The sequence below is a fragment of the Athene cunicularia genome (assembly GCF_003259725.1).
Source record: "Athene cunicularia isolate RWA chromosome Z unlocalized genomic scaffold, athCun1 chrZ_part1, whole genome shotgun sequence".
Lineage (NCBI taxonomy): Eukaryota > Metazoa > Chordata > Aves > Strigiformes > Strigidae > Athene > Athene cunicularia.
The window spans coordinates 20776624-20796946 of NW_020799142.1; the positions used below are offsets into that span (position 1 = coordinate 20776624).

General features: G+C 37.9%; 1 protein-coding gene across 1 annotated transcript in view; it reads right to left on the bottom strand.

Annotated features, from left to right (window-relative positions):
• GHR (growth hormone receptor) overlaps positions 1-20323 on the bottom strand; it is a 120934-nt gene that overhangs the window by 71637 nt on the left and 28974 nt on the right. The window contains exon 2 of the mRNA XM_026865892.1: positions 11340-11424. The gene's annotated coding sequence lies outside the window, so the exon portion shown is untranslated. The remainder of the gene's footprint in view (positions 1-11339; positions 11425-20323) is intronic.

Consider the following 20323-nt stretch of genomic DNA (forward strand, 5'->3'; position numbering starts at 1 on the left):
CCAGAGTAAACCATAATGAGTTCTGCTTATTAAAAAAAATGCTTTTTAAGTGAGATCTTTATATTTAGATAGCTCCTGAACCTTAAACAACCTGAAGGAAGGAGAGGGACATTACACTTCAGTAAAGTGGGCCTATGAAGGAACTTCTCAGTTTTGCCATCTCCATTAACTCATTGTGCTCCAAATGTGAGAGAGTTTTTTTCCCTTTTATTCTCCTGCAGTTTAGCACTGCTTGCCACAGCAGGACATGTGCAGCCACTCCAGAACTAAAGGTGGCCACCCTGCTGCAAACCAAACCACAAAATTACTGAGTGACAGATTAATCTGATGAGTTTTTCTGTACATTACTACATTTCATTATTCCATCAGATCACAAACAGGCAAGGACACAAGAGCGTGCAGTGCAGATGAATACACACCAATACATCAGCTATCAAGTAAGAACAAGTGCTGAGAAGGGAATGTTACTCCAGGCTCTCCAGATCTCTCCTGAATCTTGTTTATACAACCACCAAATACATATGTACATACCCTTACAGATTTTTTATGGGTGAAAGACCTTTATTTTTCACAGTGCAGATACACTGTACAAGTTATCTCAGGGCAAGATTAGTGACACCAGGAGGAAATCTTCTTTCTGTGCTTGCATAAAAACATTCATAGTGGTTTGGCTGATCATGCACAGCTGAAATCACTTTGCCTGCTTACCCTCATTCCCCTGAATGCCAACAGGACAGAGTAATTCTGCAGATGAAATGAGTTACAGCCCTTCCAATCAACACAATTTAAAACTGCCATGGACCTAAAGTCTTCTTCCCTTGCTCGCCCATATTACAGCTTGATTGAGTCATCAGCAGCACTTGGATAAATGCCTGTTTTTACAGAACCCTTGTCAGGGCTCTGTACTCAGTCATGTTAAGAAACAGAAATAAGAAACTGTCACAGTTGATATGAATAACACACCACTCACCTAGTGTGTATGGTTATCTGGGATATGAAAAGAACAAGGAGTAATACTGTAGGAGCAGAAATTATGTACTGCAAATTAAAAAAAACAAACAACCTACCAAACCTCATAAAGGGCACATTTCAGAAAAAAAAACCCAAAAACCCTAACAACAAAAGACAGCACCACTGGAAAAGCATAAAGGTCTCTGGCATAAAGCTGCCTTTATTATGCATGGTTTGACGCAAATTTGAGGATTATTAAAAGGTACATCATTATGACAAAACTATGGAACGGAGGCAATTTTATAGTATTAATTAGAGCGTGATGCAAACTAAACAATTTATAATAGTTTTAAGGATTAAAATTGAAAATGGAATCTCTTCAAATAATTGCTCACTTTGGATTTAGAAAAAAATGATTTTTTTTTTCCTGAATAAACTTTTAATTTCAGAATAGAGACTACATTAAAGTTTAATTTTAACACCAAATTTATTTGTATCTCCAGTGTAGTAGACATTTTCAGTACCCTGATTTCTTTTTCCAATGGATAGATGTGTCAGGTAATTACTCTGATATAAAGTGCATTTAAACTGGTTATCAGTGCTTGGATGTGGTTAAAGACCCTTCAGTGAATCCAGAGTTTGGGCTTGTACTGAAATCTGTTCTTGGCTTTATTTTATTCTATTCTATTTTATTTTATTCTTAGATAAAAGTTATCCAAAAGACAAAATTCAGTGCTTTGCTTTGTTATGTGTACAATCAATTGCAAAGAAAAGTGAGAGAGTATCTCTATATGAGCAAAAGGTATATTCCAGTTTGTTGGAAGCCCAATGCATCAATTTAATGTCAAATACCATGACAAGAAAGGAAAAATAAATGTCTGTCTGTATCTAGAACCAATCCCCTAGTAATCTGTAGTAAAAAATGTGGCCTTATTCAAAGAAAAACCTTTCACTGAGATTATTATTCACCCTTCACATAAGGAGATTAAATGGTATTTCTAGTACTGTAAAACATTTCTGTGCCAGTGTAAAAAAAAAACTCAAACCAACCAAAAATCTTCAGTGTCTTGCTAGCATTAAAGTTGAAATCCCATGAGGAGTCAGCAGTGTGGCCCCAATCCAGCAAAGCAGTTAAAGACATCTGATTTTAAGCAGTCAAGGTTATATATTTAATATGAGAACATGGCTAAGTAATTCCTTCTAGCACAGCCAGATTGTTTAGCACCTTGTGGAAATTATGAAGAAATTATAAAACATGGGGATTGTGTTGGAAAACAATTTATGTGGCATTACTAGGAGTTTAGGCTGGAACCCTGTTTCAGCTGAGGTCAGCAGGAGCTTCATCATTTTGAAATAAGGTTCAGTTATAGCCAAGCATTTTTGAACAAAGCATCCTCAATTTCTTCTAATCACCTTGTACCCAAACATGCCTTTCAGACCTCAAAGAACAATTTCAGGAAATCAGAGGGAGTAGAGTTTTAATTTTAAATAGAGTTTGCAAATTAAAAAAGCATTTCTTCCAGGAAAAACATCTTCAAGAAGCTGTAAAATTTAAGTTCAAGACGCTGGTATTTATCCTAGACTAATGGAACTACTTAACAGTTCATTATCATGGGACAAATTAATTACATGGTTTAATCACATGCTAAATTATTCATGTGGTCCTAATCAGATTAAAGACTACATAACAAAGCCTGTATGGCATTTAGGAAGTCATTAACTTAAATAGCGGATTAAGTAAAAGCTAGTAAATGATGGACATAGGATTTGAGCAGCATTTCTAGATGGCCACTCATGACTCCAAGTACTCACACATTTACTGACAATTGGTCAGCATACAAAGACTAGTCAGCTTGATAGAAGGTATAACAGTAAACAGTGCATTTAAATTGGTACAATTTTGTATGTCCTGTTCATATCAGTTTTAAGATACGATTTATATTTATTGAATTTGCATCTGTAATTTACAGATTGAAGCTGAGTTTAAATCTTGTTTAAACAGATGTAGAATTAGTATATGAGCACATTTATTCAACACAAATGTCTTTAAAAACAATTACAAGTAAAATTATCTTTTTACGAAGTTCTCTGTTAATGAGAAACAACATGACAGTAACTGCTTTCCATTTGTCTTCTATAAGAGCATACCTGAATTGTTGCCTGGCCCTATTCTCCTCTGATTTGGTGGGTTAAGCCCATACAAATCTGAATATATCTACTGTGGGGACCTACCATAAAGTAGTATACTGCATTCAACAACTGCATAAACCACTTTGTATGGCCATATACAAAGATTTTGAACTAGATCCCTAATTGTGTAAATCAACAAAGTTGAGAGAGATACTGAATGAGATCAGCAAAGAGAGATTATTCAATATTTTTAAATGCAGAGTTGCCAAAAAAGTTTTCATGAGGTAATGACGTGTGAAGAATATCTGATCTCTGTTAAAACCTTTCATAAAATCTTAAAAAATCAGTTAAATTCTCCCTCCACTTGCACTGGTAATATCTGGAAATTAAAGTACCTAACTTGAAGTTTAAAGTATGTTTTGATGAAGGATCTCACATGCAAAAGTAGACATATGTCCACACCTACCAAAGTGGCTTAAGAACACATCAGCATTTTTATATACCATCCAAACAGGATCTGTAGAACCTTTATACCAAACCTATGACTTCTGAGACACATTTTCTGACACAACTGTTGATGAGACCTTTAAAATCAAGAGCCATAGAAAGGATGCTGTTAAATTATTGTTTTAATCAGAGATTTTTCCAAGGTGAGTGTGTCCAGTATTTCCAAATAGAGGGAGACAAACCAGCTCATTTTACTAACTGAACTATTCAAAGTCAGTGCAATTTACGTACTGGGTACGTTGTTTGTTAAGGACCTCAAGCAACTTTTCTTCCAGATTACAGTTTTAATAATTTAATGGCATTATTTTAGCCATTTCAATTATCACAGTTCCTGCAACAATCCTTCACAAGGAACAAAGGTGGTGTTTGGTTTGTGTGCATGTGCTTGCACACACTGAACACACATGCACATATGGGTGTTTTGCTGAAATGTGAATGTGTACATTTACTGATATTCAGCTGATTATGTGTATCCCCATGAGACAGAGAGGTTCCATTCCATAAGGCAGGTGAGCGCAAGGCAGGAGGCAGTCTGATGAGGAGGAAGTATGGGAAGCCTTGAGGAAAGCCCCCATTGGAGAAGTCAGAGGATATGTGACACAGGATCCAGGACAGGCCTGGAGATCAGGTTGGAGATGAAAGAGTGATTATTAAAGACATGGAGACAAGTGGATTGAATTACAGGTGATCAAGCCAGTCTGACTTTTAAGGGGAATAAACTAAATATCCATGCCTGGTAATTTCTAGAGTTAGTGACCTATTGAACAGTAACTAGTATAGTGAAGATGAAAATTGCCCTGTTAATCTTCCAAACGGGCACCTGCAGCTAGCATAGCCCTACAAGACTGTCTTCAGGAATAAACAAGGTAAAGGGACATGTCAGGCTGCCGTTAGAAATTCACACTGGAAACTGAAAGAGCTTAGTCCCAATGCCCAAAACTTCTGCAAGAAAACACTACCAACAAAGAATGAAGTGTCTATTGCAAAATAAGCAATAGAAACAGCCATACTAATTTTAAAGGTAATTTGCCAAATCTATTTCTAAAGAGGTCTTTTAATGCTATCAGACAATGTTTTCCCTTGTCAAATCCTGAAGCAGTCTGTAGCGAGGGTCAGTGGCATTATCCATGTTATAGATAGGGAAATGGAGACACCAGGAAGAGGGGCAGGTTGCCTGCATTTACACCACAGCCCAGCAGCAGAATAAGTCATGGACTACAACCCTCTCCAATGTCTTACCTACCAGAGCATTACAGAGTCTTGTGGATTTATTGCCAGCCACCTTAGCACCACAAAATAAAGCTGTAGTGGATTAAAAAAACCTACCAAACCAACAAACCAACAAAAACAACAAAAAAATAGTTTGCATTAAGAGAGCTAGAATTGCAATTAAGAGAAAGACCAGCTCATCTGAAACAAGCAACTAGCAAAACCTTCTTAATAAGTGTATAGCTTTATTTAATAAGTAATAGAAGTGAACCGGATTCTTTAGCTATGGTAGTCCCAGTATAGTGCATGTAAACCTCTCTCTCTACGTTTACCACTCCTACCTAAAATGTCAGAGACTAAAACAATCACAGTTCTGTATTGCAACCTTTGCTTTTAGACAAATTAAAATACATGAGCTCTGAACTGATCAGCTCAAAACAGGACACTCTGCAATGGGTGCTATGAACAGCACAGCTGCTCAGTGCAAGGCTGGCTGATGGAGAGCATGTCCGTCTCCACTGACGCTAGGATCCCCCTCCTCGGCAGGAACTCCATCATGTTACCAGCTATCTGGTTAAGAAAGTGAAATTCTGGAGCAGCTTCAACTGTTTTCATTAAAATGGACTAGTGCATTCATATTTCTCCATTGCTGTTACTGTTTATACAGGACCATGAGGAAAAAGATGTTTACAGACAAAATTCACAAGATACCTGCCCTGAGGAGCAGCTGAGAGCCAGAACCTTCATCCACCACTACAACAAATATTGCTCGGACTTAAACCCACTTCATTAGGGCTATTCACAAAAATAAATCCTATATCAAGCTAGATCTCAGGACTTACATTAGACACAATAAAAAAGAGCAGACTAAAGGGGAGGACATTTCACCATAGCCACAGAAAGCTTTGTAAAAAACCTGCTAGGGGCTTTCCTGGTCTAGCACAATACCCAACTCCTCTGAAGCCTGACCACCAGTCGTGGCTCAGTACCCATTTTTATACTGAAAAAGGGAGCAAGGCTGCTTGCACAGGAGGCAAAGTCTTAGCAAATGGCTTTCTGCCTTTAATCAGTGCATCAGTAATCATCCCACTCAACACTGGGCTCTGTGGACTATACTACTGCCTTTTTAGTGTCACCCATGTGACCATATGTGGGAACTGTCAGCATAAAAGGATTGAAGGGAAAGAGTATGACTGTTCCTTTTTGTTCTTACACTGAGTAACTTTAATATCACAGGGAACTTTATTTTTGCAGTGATAAAAGCTTTCCTTTTTTAGAAAAATCATACCATAGAAACAAAATCTTTTTTTTTTTTTAAAGTCATTAACAATGATATCACCTGCTCCTAAAATATGTATGACACCAATCACACTTGAATTCTGTGTAAGCAACCACGTTCACAATAAGCATGATGAGACTGCTCTTAGGTTGTACTACAAAGTATATAGCAGCATTAGATAAATCCCTTCTGCATAAATTATAATTCTCCCATCATTACTAAGACTGTGGAATATCACATCGGATGGATCTTTGAGTTTTGAATTGCCCTGATGCATAAATTAGTCCTGATTTTTAGTTCACTTATTGCACACAAGTTTTTCTTCAGCAGTCAGACTTGATAAAGGGTGACTAGACTTATACACTAAAAAGCATAATGGATCTGTGTATGTAGTTCATTCAAGGGTGGTATTTTTCTGTTGTTGCTCTCAGAGATTTTAAAAGTGACAGTCTGAAAAGATTTTTAACAGCTTACCAACCAGTTAGCTCTGAATATAAATTGATACAGGGTGCTTTAATCACATGTAAAAAAACCTCCAAATCCCCTCAAAGTCTGTAGTCCTTTCACAGCTTAGAAAGTGAATCCAGATGTCAGCTGTTCTATGGGCTGTAGAGAACAATTAATTGCGAGATTACTTGGTGGTCTATAAATTAGTTTCTTGGCTGAGAAGAGTCTGATTTTGGCTGTCCTGGAATTGAGATTTATCTCCCCTAGGAGAGCAGGCTTTTTTGCAGTCTCAGACAAGCTCTATGGTAGACACAGAAAACTCACAGAAAAAGCACATACTGTGGGTCAGCCACATTTCTCCTGAATAGCTCAGCTGGTAGGGAGGCACTGAACAGCTGTACCCTTACAGAGTAGGAGAGTCCTCAAAATACTTGTATTTTAATTTCCCTGTGACTTTTTGTTCCATACTAGAGGAAAGGGGTGTGTTTTTTAAGATTCTAAGTCTTAATTAAAATATGCTCATTCCTTTGATATAGGTACTTGTTCTAGATCTTGCTATAGATGCTGCTATATACACTTACATACATGTTTGATAAAGGATTTGGAGAACAGTTTAGAGCCCGAAAAGTTAAGAGTATCATCCTACAGGAATTAAAGGAAAGTTTTATAATTCGGTGTGCGATTTTTTAGGCAACTATCTTATCTGAAACAACCCAAAGGCTTTTTTTCAATAAGAATTTGTCCTGATGAGAGTAGTACATTTCATTTACTGGTGTGGCTGAAAGTTATCTGATATGGTCATTTCTAGGAGCTGTAGCACAAATAAATAGAGATGGTGATGTATCTTTACAGAGAAACACTGGAAAAAGAGGACTAGCATTTCTGCTTAGTGAAAATTGGATTTTTTAAAGTAGGTTTTTATTTATGCCATGTAGTTCATAAACCAGATCTAGCCCATGAAATGATGTCACTGAGCCTGTGTCACTTCTGCCTGGAGAAGATGAGAAAGGGCTTTTAAAGCCATGAAGGCTGCCTGAACCCCCCAGCTTTTTCTGTCAGTCACGGCCCAAAGGAGAGCTTGACTTCCTCCCACTGCCATCGGTGCATGGAGATATGAGGGCTGTGATTTTCCAGCCCCTTGCTCTCCTCCTTTCCTTTTTCCTATTTCTTGATGTTTGCTCGTGATGAAATTAGAAGGGCATGGCTTTCATGAAGAGGAGATGGAAAGGGGAGAGTTGCTTGCATGGTGAAAGGGATGAGTTTTTATCCTGGGGAGAGGGCACAGAGGGTAGATGGGGTAAGGCAGTCTGATGTTGCTGAACTAAGAGCGGGATCACCACAGCTAAGTGCGAATATTGAGTCTAGCCTTTCCAAAATCCAGATTTACTTCCCACATACTACTCCAAAGATTGGACCATACAGACATATTTTTACTAGTCACGCATAATAAACCCTACAGTAATATGGACAGTGTAAGACTTCATTTGCTAGAGTGCATTTTCAAAGCACACCAAGTCATGAGCGGTAGGATAGGTTTCCACACATGTATCTAATCTGATTCTTTTCACAGGTTCAGTGTAGTATACTTAGTCTGAAAAATCTATTTTTCACAGATAATTCTCAAATAGTGTATTTACGAGATATTTTATGCAGAAGCAAGAACCAGAATAAAAGTGGTTAACAATGAGTGCAGAGTATTGTCTTCAAAGGAAGAAGACCGTTAAGTAAATACTTTATGCAGTATATTTTAATGTTAACATTCCTAGTTTAATTTCTGCTTTATTCACAGTAGTTAATAAAATGACTGCCTGTAGCCCTTTGCCAGAACAATACCTGACTTTGCCAGACTTGTTCAAACTGAATCTTAACTTTGATTTCAAATCTGCAGTAACACATGATTCAACAGCAGCAGAATTTAACTAGATTTATTTAACAGCAAATTAAATTGTCCTACTGATGACTGTATCATTAAATGTTAAAAAGCAAACCCTTCAAATGGTATGATGAACTGATAAAGCAAAAGTATGAGGAACAGCCATAAAGCAAAGAAAAAAAAAAAGAGTGGTTTAGGGTTTTTTTTAGTTAAGTATATGTGTATCTGATCTATTCATAACACTAATGACCAAAGGATTTGCATCTAATACCAGTCACAAACTAGCAGACGTAACACACATATGGTGGATACCTAGTCTGTGGCAGCCTGATGAGAAAAGTATTACATGTTGGTATTAAACTGATGGATACATTTGTTGTTTTATTGGCATATTCAGTGTAGGCAAGTGAACTTAAAATGATGTTCAAAAGGAGAAACCCTGTATTCCTGTAATTTTTTTTGTGAACTGTGGAGGAACAGTCAATTTTATTTCTGTACTCTTAGCTTTTCTCAGCACCACAAATGGTTTCTGTATTCTGTACACTGTATTCCTCAGCAAGCAGCTTAGCAGAGCGTTATTGAAAGAACAGAAAGGTGTGCTGCCCTGTTAGCTGGATAATTGTTAAAAGCTAAAAAAATTATGGTTACTGGAATATTTTATAGCAGTTATTTTACAAGCATCTCTTGCTACTTTTGGCCAGATACTAAATTTTTTTTTCCAGCATATTCAGCAGAACTACCAGCACTGTCAAAATCTATTTAAAGTTGTGCCTCGTGTTATCTTCCATTGGGATTGTAAATGTCAATGAGGCACAACGTACTCTTGCCACATCTACGGGTCACTTTCAGTATCCCAGACTTGAAATAACAAGGCATCTATTTAATTTTTAAGGAAAGAATGCGACACATTCATTTGGGATAAACAAAAGCCTCATTCAGAGTAGAACACTTTCTTAGCCTAGAAAATGTGCAGATGAACATTTCCCACTGTGCATAATACACTAAATGCCTCAGTTTCACAGAAGAGCTGAACAGTAAACTTGCCTCCAGATGACTGAGTCTGGGGCTGGTATTGCCAAACATGTACTAAAAGGCAAATATATGAAGGCTAAGCCATTAATTGATCTACATGGAGACAGTTATCACATTTCCAGTTCTTAATGTAAAACTAACTTGGCAGAGGTCATATAAATTACAGACGTGTCATTTTCAAGATATCTGGTCAGCATAATCTCCCCCCACTTACGGTCACATTATACTTGGATTATGCTAGTTGCTCTTCCCTGTGCCAAAATATTTATCTCTCATTAGTGGAAAATACCAAACAAGAAAGCACCACAGAAATTACTTTTCTCACCCAGGGATCCACTGTTAATTTCGAAGCCCAGGGTCACACTTAAATGCAAAGGATTTGAACTCTGCCCTGGTAACACAGCATCAATATTACATCAAATATGACAGGCACTGTGTGAGTAACAGCATTTCCTAAGGAACAGGATGCTTTGGTCCCTCTGGAAGTTAAGAATTATTAGCTTTCATTTACAAAGAGGAAACTGAAACACGATGAAGTTACAGAGGGTGGTAACACAGCTGAGTGAGCTCATGGTCAAGCTCTGCAGTGAGGCCACACTCCATGTCCAAGCTGTGTGCTCCAGTGCTGGACACACTTCTTGCATCGCTGCTTGCAGAGGAATCAGGAATGGGCAGCTTTGCTAGGGACTGACTAGCTCACTGGGCATGGAAAGCCACAAAAAAAGAGCACAGAGGCAGCTTTCTATAGGGTTATATTGCCATGCTTCAGCCATAAAATGTCAGAAGTCATTCACAAATTGTTTTACAGGTGTGCTTACTCTGCATGAGAGGGCATAGTAACCACAACAAAGGCGGCTTTGGTTGAGGAGGTCCCTAATGACTCTAAATTATGCCTACTTTACAAGCATTTTTATAAGTAACTTTTCACTATCCTGATCTTATCTTCTAAGTGGAGTTGGTATATCCTTAGACAAGTGTCCCAAGCAGAGATCCATGGTGCAATGAATGCATCTATAATTCCACCATGTGGTTTCAGAAACATTAAAAACATGGACATATGCAGCAGGTTCTACTTATTGTAGAACAAACAATGAAAAAAGTATCTAGAATTTATCTTCTATTTAATGACATTTGTGTACACTTAGACAGGAATAGCCAGTTAAGTCTCATAAAAATGCTATGACATATGCTACAGCTACAGATAGCAGCTGTAAAGTCTCATGCAGCCATTTAACACCAGATAACATCTTTCCAGTTCCGAATCCCTTATACCACAGTGTATTTCTGTGATGTTTGACTGAAATTTATCCCACTGTAATCTGATTAAGCTTTCAGTAATACATCTCAGATAGGAATTAGACCAAATAAATATATTCAAACTACATGTTAAGTGTCATTTAAACCAGGATTTATTATTTACAATGTTCTTATATATATTTTCACATTCCCTCTCCCTAGAAATACACAGATTTTTTTTTTCTCCACTTGTTCCACTATTGTGCATTTATAAAGTCAGGCCTTTAATATTTTAAGTAACATTATAAATGAGCAATGTCTCCTTAAAATACAGTGTAATAATTTTTAAGCAATTCTACCAGTCACCAAGCCCTTTGTCTCAAATTCTAGGTACTAGAGATTGGTAGAAAGGGGCTTGAAGCCATCAATTTACATCAGGATTGAATTTGAAAGGCTTAATTCAACTATCTCTATTGTTTGGGGTAACAAAGTATGATGATTGGATTCCAATTGGAATTCTGTATACTGCATATTATCATTATCACATTCTGTAGGAACAGATCATGTGATCTGTGAAGATTATCTGCAGAGTGCTACAGGATATTATTGATTGCTCTGCTCAGCCAACATTCATAATAAAGTCACTTGCAGGTAAAATAAAAGTTATCACACTACCTCAAATGTCAGCAGGGGATGGATGATGCTTCACGCCTCCCTCAGCTCAGCTGCAAATCGTGACCTTCTCCAGCCATCCCAGCACCTGCACAAAATCAGGGGAAACAAAGAGGCAAGAGATGAGTTCTGGAATATCAAAGGTCACCGATGGTGGGAATGCAACATAACAAAGTCTGAAGGAGTACCCTGGCACTGTTGTCCTCTGGGGAAGGCCACCAGCCAGGCAGTACACCCAGCAGCCCTGAGCAGAGCACCTGGGCTTCTCACTCAAACGGCAGAGGCTGCCAGAACCCCCCTGTGTCACTGGGGGCTTGCCAAGCCATGGGATCCCACACTAACCTTGACATTAAAATGCATGAACACAGATTTAAATGGCAAAGAGAAGTCAGGGTGACTGATCAAGACTCATTTTCAATGCACAGCCACGGTGGAAATCAGCTGTACTGGAACTAAACAAGGGTGTGGATGAGTAGTATCTCACTACTACTATTTCAGCCAATAGATTACAGTGTAGTAGCTTATAAACTGGTAATTTTAAGAAAGTTACATTTCCTTTTGCTCTAAAAGGACAGTGTGTAAGTCTCAGGAAGATGGCATGATGTTAAAAGAAAGTAGTATGTCATTTGTTATGTTCAGAATTCCTAAGCATGTTATCACTCCCATGATATTTGGCACAGCAGCAGCATCTAAAATGATTTTGAATTAGTAATACTTCTATATTTAAATAAAAATAACATTAATTCAAAATGGAAGGTTTAATTCTTCACAAGGATTCAAGTCAGCTTTTTAAAGCACTTTACAGTCAGTCATGGTGCCCAAATTAATTGAATAATTAGGTTTCTAGTGGGTGGGACTATGAAAAAAAGATTGGATTTCGCAGTATCAGACTCTTTAAATAACCAGGAAAAGAAAGCAGGCTGAAAAAACCACTAAACACCTAAAGAAATTCTGTATACATTCAGTCTGAATTCCTAGGGCCACACTGCTGGAGACTTAACAAGAAGAAAGTAGGATTCTAAAAGAGAGCCTTCCTTGACTGAGTACTAGCACTAGTTTACAAAAGAGCAGCAGGAATCTTAATTTGTACCTATAGAACATTCTTCCTTACATTTTTATCATTTTAATGCATGGATAGATCTCTAAACAACAAATAACTGAAAGCAAATTGAGACTGTGACTGAAAATTTCATCATATTTCTCAGGAATCCTTCTTCAGTGCAATGTGCAAAAGCCTAAGTTTCACCTCTGTATTTATATTTTTAAAAAACCCTAAACTACCTCTCAACTACCAAAAGGGTAAATCCTTGAACTGAACAAAGAGAAAAATTAAACAGATGTTTGAACATAATAGAAGGCATTTTCCATGCAAAAGCAAGAATAATATGCAATAGCAATCCAGGTTAAAAGAAATCATTCTATGTGTGGTTAGCTTAAGTGAAACCTGTAAACAGGGTTCTCTCCTGGTTCACATTATGAAACAAGAGGACTAAAAAGGTCCATCCATCGTAAGTCTTTACCAAATCTACCCCAAGTAGATTTAATAGTTCTAATATCTCACTTTTCAGAAAGAGCCTGCTCACATTTCATCAGGCTGAGAATCTAACACTGTGTGTCACATTTATATGTAATTCTATAAGGAGTTTTACATTGATTTAATTGCTGGTTTTCAAAAAACCTCTTAATTTCAGAGAGAATAACTGACTAGTGAGCCACAACTCTCTTTTCCAAAAACAGAGGGACAGCTTAGACTGAAACAAAGTTGTAAAGTCTAAGGAAGCTGTTAGCTATCAAGGGCTACTGACAAATCCATGTTTCAAAACACTCGGTAGGGTATTAGCAAGTTGAAATGATCTTCATGTGACAAAGTCAGAATCCTACTACAATAGGGCGGGGAAAATTATTCCATTAGTCTTTCCAAAATATTTTGAAATTCTGCTCAGCAGCAGAAAATATCTCTTAGCTACTTTATGGGCAACAAAAGGGAAATGTCCTAACTTCTGATTACCTAATTGTACTCAGAACATTTTGTTTCACTCTTGCTAGCAAGTGGTCATAGCACAGAGAGTGCATGCAGTGACACTGTTTACTTGCAATACTGCAGTTTACAGCAAGCCACACAGGCATGAAGACTCCTGTATTTGCACCTGGCTCTGACACTTCATCATATGTGAAAAAGAGGCACTAGTGCATATAAGGTAGCAAGCAGACACCTTTTAAATGATCCTTGGAAAAACTGCAATTTCAGCACAAGTAGAACATAGATTTGTGTGAATAAACTACATAGCTGAGGCTTTTTCAGGGACATGTATTTTCCTCAGAAACACATTTGATTATTCTAACCCACATGGCAAACAAAAAGACTGCAGCACAGAGTTAAGATAGGCCTGTCCAGGACTGGTTTGCTTCACAGACTAAGAAAAAGACTCAGACTCATCACTGCCTTGATTGGGACGTGAGGATCTGCACCCACTGTATCTTCTCAGTATGACCAATGCTAACCTAACAAAAAGTAATAAACTGGAGAAATTGAGATGCACTCAAATGTGCCAAAAGATCATTTTGTCTTCAAAAGGGCATCTAAACAAAGGCCCAGTCCTGAAAAAGAGGTAGAAAGGCTTCTGACACTGTCCCATGTAATAAACGATAAACTGATGCAGTATGAACTGCATGTGGACAGTGAAGTGGACTGAAAACTGGCCGAAATGTCCAGCTCAGAGTTTCAATCAGTGGCACAAAGTCCAGGTGAGGGCTAATCACTAGTGAAGTCACCCAAGGGTAAATGCTGTTTCGTATCTTCAATTAATGACCTTTTTTACTGAAAGGTGATCAGAGTGGAACAGGTTGCCTAAATTGCAGAGCCTGAAGATACTCAAAACCCAGCTGGATATGGCCCAGGGCAACTGCATTAAAGAAACCCCACTCCGAGGAGAAGGGCTGGATTAGATGATTTCCAGGGATGTCCTCCAACCTCAACAATCCTGTGATTCCATGACTCTGTATGTTTAGATGTGGAACAGAAAAGTTGCTGGCAGTATACAAAAAAGAGGATATAAATGACACGCTTTGGAAGAAAGCTGCTGAACTATGGACACCCTATGACTGGATGGTCCATTGAGGAAGGATGGATTATTTCCAAGAAGACACATGACCTGAATTCACAAGTCCTAACGGATTGTTCAGAAGTCCTGCCTCTCTCTCATGCTGGGCTACTAACAGATGCATAAGAGGATCTCTGACATCTGTGATAAACTATTTCCAGAGTATTTGTAAGATTTGGCCTAAGGAATCCTAATTTTATCTTTATTGTATTTCTTTTGTATTTTACTTATTTCCTCTACAGCAAAGTTCAAAGGAAGACAAAACATTATTTTCCTTTTATTCTGATTGCATCTGATACATGTTTTATTCGTCTCTCCAGTTTGCATCAACTGTGATGTATGGCACTTGCTAAGAGTCCCAAACTACTTTCTACTGAACCTATTTTTAAACATACTTGTCTGAAACAGAAGGAAAAATGGGCACTTCACATGTATTTTTAAGATTTCTCTCATTAGGTAATTTCACTCATTCGATGGCAAATTGAATATGAGTCAACAGTATGATCTGGCAGCCAAAAGGGCCAACTATGCCCTGGGCATAGGTAGCCAGTCAAAGGAGGTGACTGCCCCGTTCTACACTACACTGGTGTGGCCCCACCTCAAGTACTGTGTGCAGTTTTGGACCTCAGTATAAGATGACATATTCGAGTGTGTCTAGAGGAGGGCGCGACCAAGATAGTGAAAGGCCTCATGGGCAAGACTTATGATGAGCGGCTGAGGTCCCTTGGCTTGTTCAGCTTGGAGAAGAGAAGGCTGAGGGGCACCCTTATGGCAGTCTACACCTTCCTCATGGGGGGCAGTGGAGCAGGAGCTGCTGATCTCCTCTCTCTGGTGAACAATGACAGGACACGGGGAAACAGAACAAAGCTGCGTCAGGGGAAGTTCAGGTTGGACATTAGGAAAATACTCTTCACTGGGTGGTCACTGGAACACCCAGGGAAGTGGTCACAGCACCAAGCCTGTCAGAGTTCAAGAAGTGTCTGGATGAGGTTCTCAGTCATATGGTTTAGTTTTAGGTGGTCTTGCAAGGAGCAGGGAGTTGGACTCAATGATCCTTATAGGTCCATTCCAACTTGAGATATGATTCTGTGATCCTTCTTAGGTTCAAAATTCTTACCTTCAAACTCTACTTCTCTAATATAATGAGATTTCACATCTTCAGCTGAAATACTGTTTTGCAATTGTAAATTCACTCCTTAAATTCTCTCATCAGCTTTTTTCTCTGCACAGGAATTCCCTAAATTCTTTCATGGAAACGCTAACAAAACACATCAGAAACTTCCATCTTCTTTCCTTTTTTTTTTTTGTCTATTCAGATAGCTAAGGATTCTAGCCTATTTTCCTCCTTTAACCCTTCCACTTGCCTCACCAGCATACCCTGGACACATATCACATTCTAGTTACAAATAAGAGTCTTTTTTCCCCCTCTCAATCTCTTCATACCCTTAGGAGTCTAACAATAAATCTTGCCCTTCATGTTTTAAATACTTCACTGAACCACATTTCTGTTCTTACAGATTTGGCAGTCTTTGCCTCTTTCACTTAACAATAGCTGGAACATTTTTTTAGCAGAACTAAGCTGAGTAACAACTATTTGTTTTGACTTTCATAGTAGGGATGAAAGGTAAATTTATGTTTTCCACTGTATTATGCTTACAAGTGTATCTGCGGACAGAATACCTCAGGACATCTGCACTGCAGTCTGAGGCCACATATAGGAATTAATACAACTCTCTGAGCTATAAAAGAAATTATCAGCATTTTAACGGATGCAAACAGACAAGAAGTCCAAACTTTCTAAGTAGGCACAATTTCACTTGACATATAAAATAGCTCATGTGGTACTCAAGTTCAGGCTGTCTTCCATGAGTGAAACGTGTCATATTGCCAGCTACAGTTAATTATTCACTTGAGCTAGAGGAATGTTATGAAGAATAGTTTAGTCATTTTTAATGTAAAGTATTTTGAGATCTGGGCAGCTGGAAATCCAGATCTCTACTAGCTGAAACTGTTGCTGACATATCAGTAACTTAAAAGGAAAATTTTCTTGATAAATTAACCAGGAAATACCAAGTATAAGCTGAGAAGAAAGATGTATTAACTCAATTGTTGTAGCCAGTTCTCATGATCACACTTAAAAGACTAACAAATTTTGGAAGAGCAAGGACCTAAAAATGTTATTCAAAGTCTGAGGCTTCTTTTATTAATCAGGGTAAAAGCCCCAGTGTATTTGAGAAAAATATGTATGGATTACTCAGTTGAGCCTGATAGTAACCTGTATGTGGAAGAAGCTATAAACATTAGATTATTCTTTAATGAAGTAGAAGAGATACAGAGGAATCAAGAAATAAGGAAAAAAAAATCTTCTACAAGTCTGAAATAAAGTGAAAACTGGAATTTACTAGAGATTTAATTAAAAAACCCCAACTCTATCATTTCAACTTCCTTTTCAGGCAAAACAAATTACTGGGTGCAAGTAACTGGCAACCTGTGTAAGAACTACAGAAAATATGGCTGGGCAGGACTGCCAGATGTCATCTGGTCCACTCCCACTCTTCACAACTAGACCAATTAATTCCTGCTTGACTCTCATCAGATTTTTCTGAAGAGCAATGGAGACCTGCAAAGATTGTGCAGCCTCCCCAGGCAATCTATCTCAATGTATGACTACCCTTGCCACAAGGAAGGTTATTCTAATATGTACCTGAAGTCTCAATGTAATTCAATTCCTCTACCATTTTTTCCCCAACGAGAATGAAGAAAAGGTTATTCCCTACTCTTTTTTTAAGTCTTTTACATACCTAAAGACTGTTATATTTTCCTTCCTCTCTGGATGAAACACAATCAATGTTTCAACTAAGATTTCTGGATCACTGATCATTCTCACAGCTTTCCTCTGGACTCTCTCCAGTTAGCCCAAGTCTGAAACAGCAGTCTATCTGAGGCTTTATCAAAGCTAAGCTAAAAGGATTATCTCAGGTAGTTCTCTTTCAGCTTTATACATTCTAATCTATCTGTCTTTTTGTAAGAGGATGCAATTGTTGACTCATGATCAGCCAGCTCCAGATGACTATGATTCCTTTTCCTCTCATCATCTCCCACTCCTTTTTGATTAAACATTTCTAAATGTGCAAATAAAATATAAAAGGATATGGGAAAACAAAGCTGTTAATTTTAACTAAAGACTAATTCTATTGCCAGAATAAAAACTGTGATTCAAAGAACTAGGACTGTAAGAAGGTTGAAAAAAACATTTTTCCCAAAGGAAATACAGAATATTAAGAAAAATCACCTATTAAATACATATTGCCAAAATTATCCCTGTTCTAAGAAAAAACATAATATATGGGACAACTTGGCAATCTGTTAATACAGAAACATACAAACAAAATTTACTGGATCAAAACAGCTCATGACTAACAGTGGGTGAACAGTTTAGCGCTTTAAAGTATAGAGCTTAAAACTCAGAGATACAAGTTTTGCTTTAGGTTTATTGGAGCCTTAGTATGTAACATGGGGAAAGTTAAAACCTCCATGGCTCTCTTCCTCCCCACTTTTGGAAATGGTGCAATCTACACTAAGGGCAGTGCTCTCGTGGACAAAGGAGGGAGATTTAGGGGATAGCAGCAAATTTACCTAATGTCCATCACTGCTAGGTTTAATTTGGACGTTCAGTGTTGCAGCTGCTATCCTAAGCATTATTAAAGATCTTAACTTTAAAATGTTTGGCTTTACAAGTTCCACAAATGGCTTACATTCAAACAAAGCATTACCTGTGCACTAAGATGATGGCTACTTTCTTCAAACTTCACTCAATAGCAAATACAAAAAGGCCAGTTTGTTGTTATATCCCAAGTGAGCTACTCCATTTTCTGTCTCAATGACTGTTCACTGAATGTTCCATCACTTGTCACTTTGTTTCCCCAAAAAGCTAACATTTATCACTGTATAGATTCACTTTCAGTTTAGCAGGGGTCAGATTTCCCCAACACAAGAAGAAATTCTTCATGAGCACCCAGAATTGCGTCGCAGACAGACTGATGTCCTCTCTCGTACTTTTGAAGTTAGATGGTTCTAAGCTCTGCAGTCCTGAACCACACTTCCTCAGCCCTTTTGCACAGTCAGGGAATTGACATCGCTTAGCTATGCAGAGCAATGCCTAAAACCTACACCTCTGAGCATACAGCTCCAAGGCCAGCATGACTGGTGCTGTCAAGAAAGAGCGAATAAGCACTAAAGAAAGGGATTTACAGAAGTTTGCTAAGAAGGAAGATGTTGAAGTCAGCCAGGAGGGAAAAGTGCAGTTGTGAGGTGTGTAGGCATGTTGGGCTGAAGTGCTAAAACGCAGTCCCTCCACCCACACTAGATCGCCAGTGTGGGCTGTTCCTTGAGTTAGGCATCCAAGCCTCATCAGCTGTTCCTGCAATATGATGAGATACTTGTGGCTTCAAATACTACTGGAATATGAGTGATTGTAATAATCATATTAAAAATGAAGATTTTATTAACCTCAAATATTGTTCTTATTTTTGTTCATCAATGACCACTAATGTGGTCTCATATAAGAGGCAAAAAGAGTTAAGATTTATATTTTAGTTGTGCCTTTTCTATTGCCTTCTGTTCATTTTCTGGGACGAATTATTTTCAAGCTACATCTGTACTTTATGTATTTTCATACTCTAAATATATTCCTCTTCTGGCTCTCCTCCACAATTTTGGGTAACAAAGAGCCTTAACATTAGAGAGCTCTCTGTTTAACAAAGCCATGGGAACAATATATGCTATGAATTTTAACACTGTTTTTTCAAACTCTATAAATTTCTGAAGAAATTTTTCTTGTTGCTTTCAGTCTTCCCTTTCTTCATGCTTTCAAAAACTTCTGGTTTCTAAAATCTGAATTTGAAGAATGACCCTACAAGAAAAAAACTACTAGATTTTTTTACGACTTTTAAAGTTCTCAGCTGAAGGCACTCAGCATTTTATTTCAGAGTCAAATATTTCATCTGCGGAGATCTCAAACCCAGCTCCTTATCTCAATGAAGATTATACATGCCATTAGTGGCCTATAACACCCATGGAAATAGAGAGCTAGAAGAGATTTCTTATATCACATATTTTGGCCCCTATACAGCAATGACACCACACAGTCACTTTCATATTTTTCTTCAGTTCTATTTTAAAAGCAGTCCCCATTTGCTTTTGGCTAATACTCAAATCAATTAAAAAAAAGAACACAACTCCAGAATACCCCCCTGCAAGTCCATCACTGTGAGGCACCTAGGGAATCTGAGCATTTAATCCATACCCCTCCATCCACCCTCTGTAAGACTGCATGGGCTTGTATGTATGTATACATTTAAATGACAGGATTTATGCATATGATATGTGTTTGTATCACACATCTGCTTCATGCTCTGAGTTCCTGTCATGGCTGTCACTCACTTTCTCTTAACTCCTGCTTCTGATTTTCATGTATGTTTTGCATCCACACTGCCTCTTTAGCTTGAAGTCTTTTTATACATCTCAGTAAAGGTACAAGACAACATGCTACCCATCTGATGCAAAACAGAGTCTATAACTATAAGAGCATCAGTATCAAAAATTAAAGTTTCTTACATGTGACTAACTAGGGAGCAGAAATTATCAGTGGTAGGAATTTTTTTTTTTTGCCGGTTGCGGTGGTCACAATTAACACAGGAGTGGGGTGGAGAATTCCTCCAGAGTGTGTTTTCCGAAACATCAAGTAAGAACATGTATCTTGTGCAATTCACATTTTCAGCCAACTATTTCTCTACTGATTTAGGCTTGTTTTCTAAAGATATTAAATCAACAATCTTAAATCAGACTCAGGGATTCAAAGAGGCCTATTTTCAAGGGTTGGCAGGA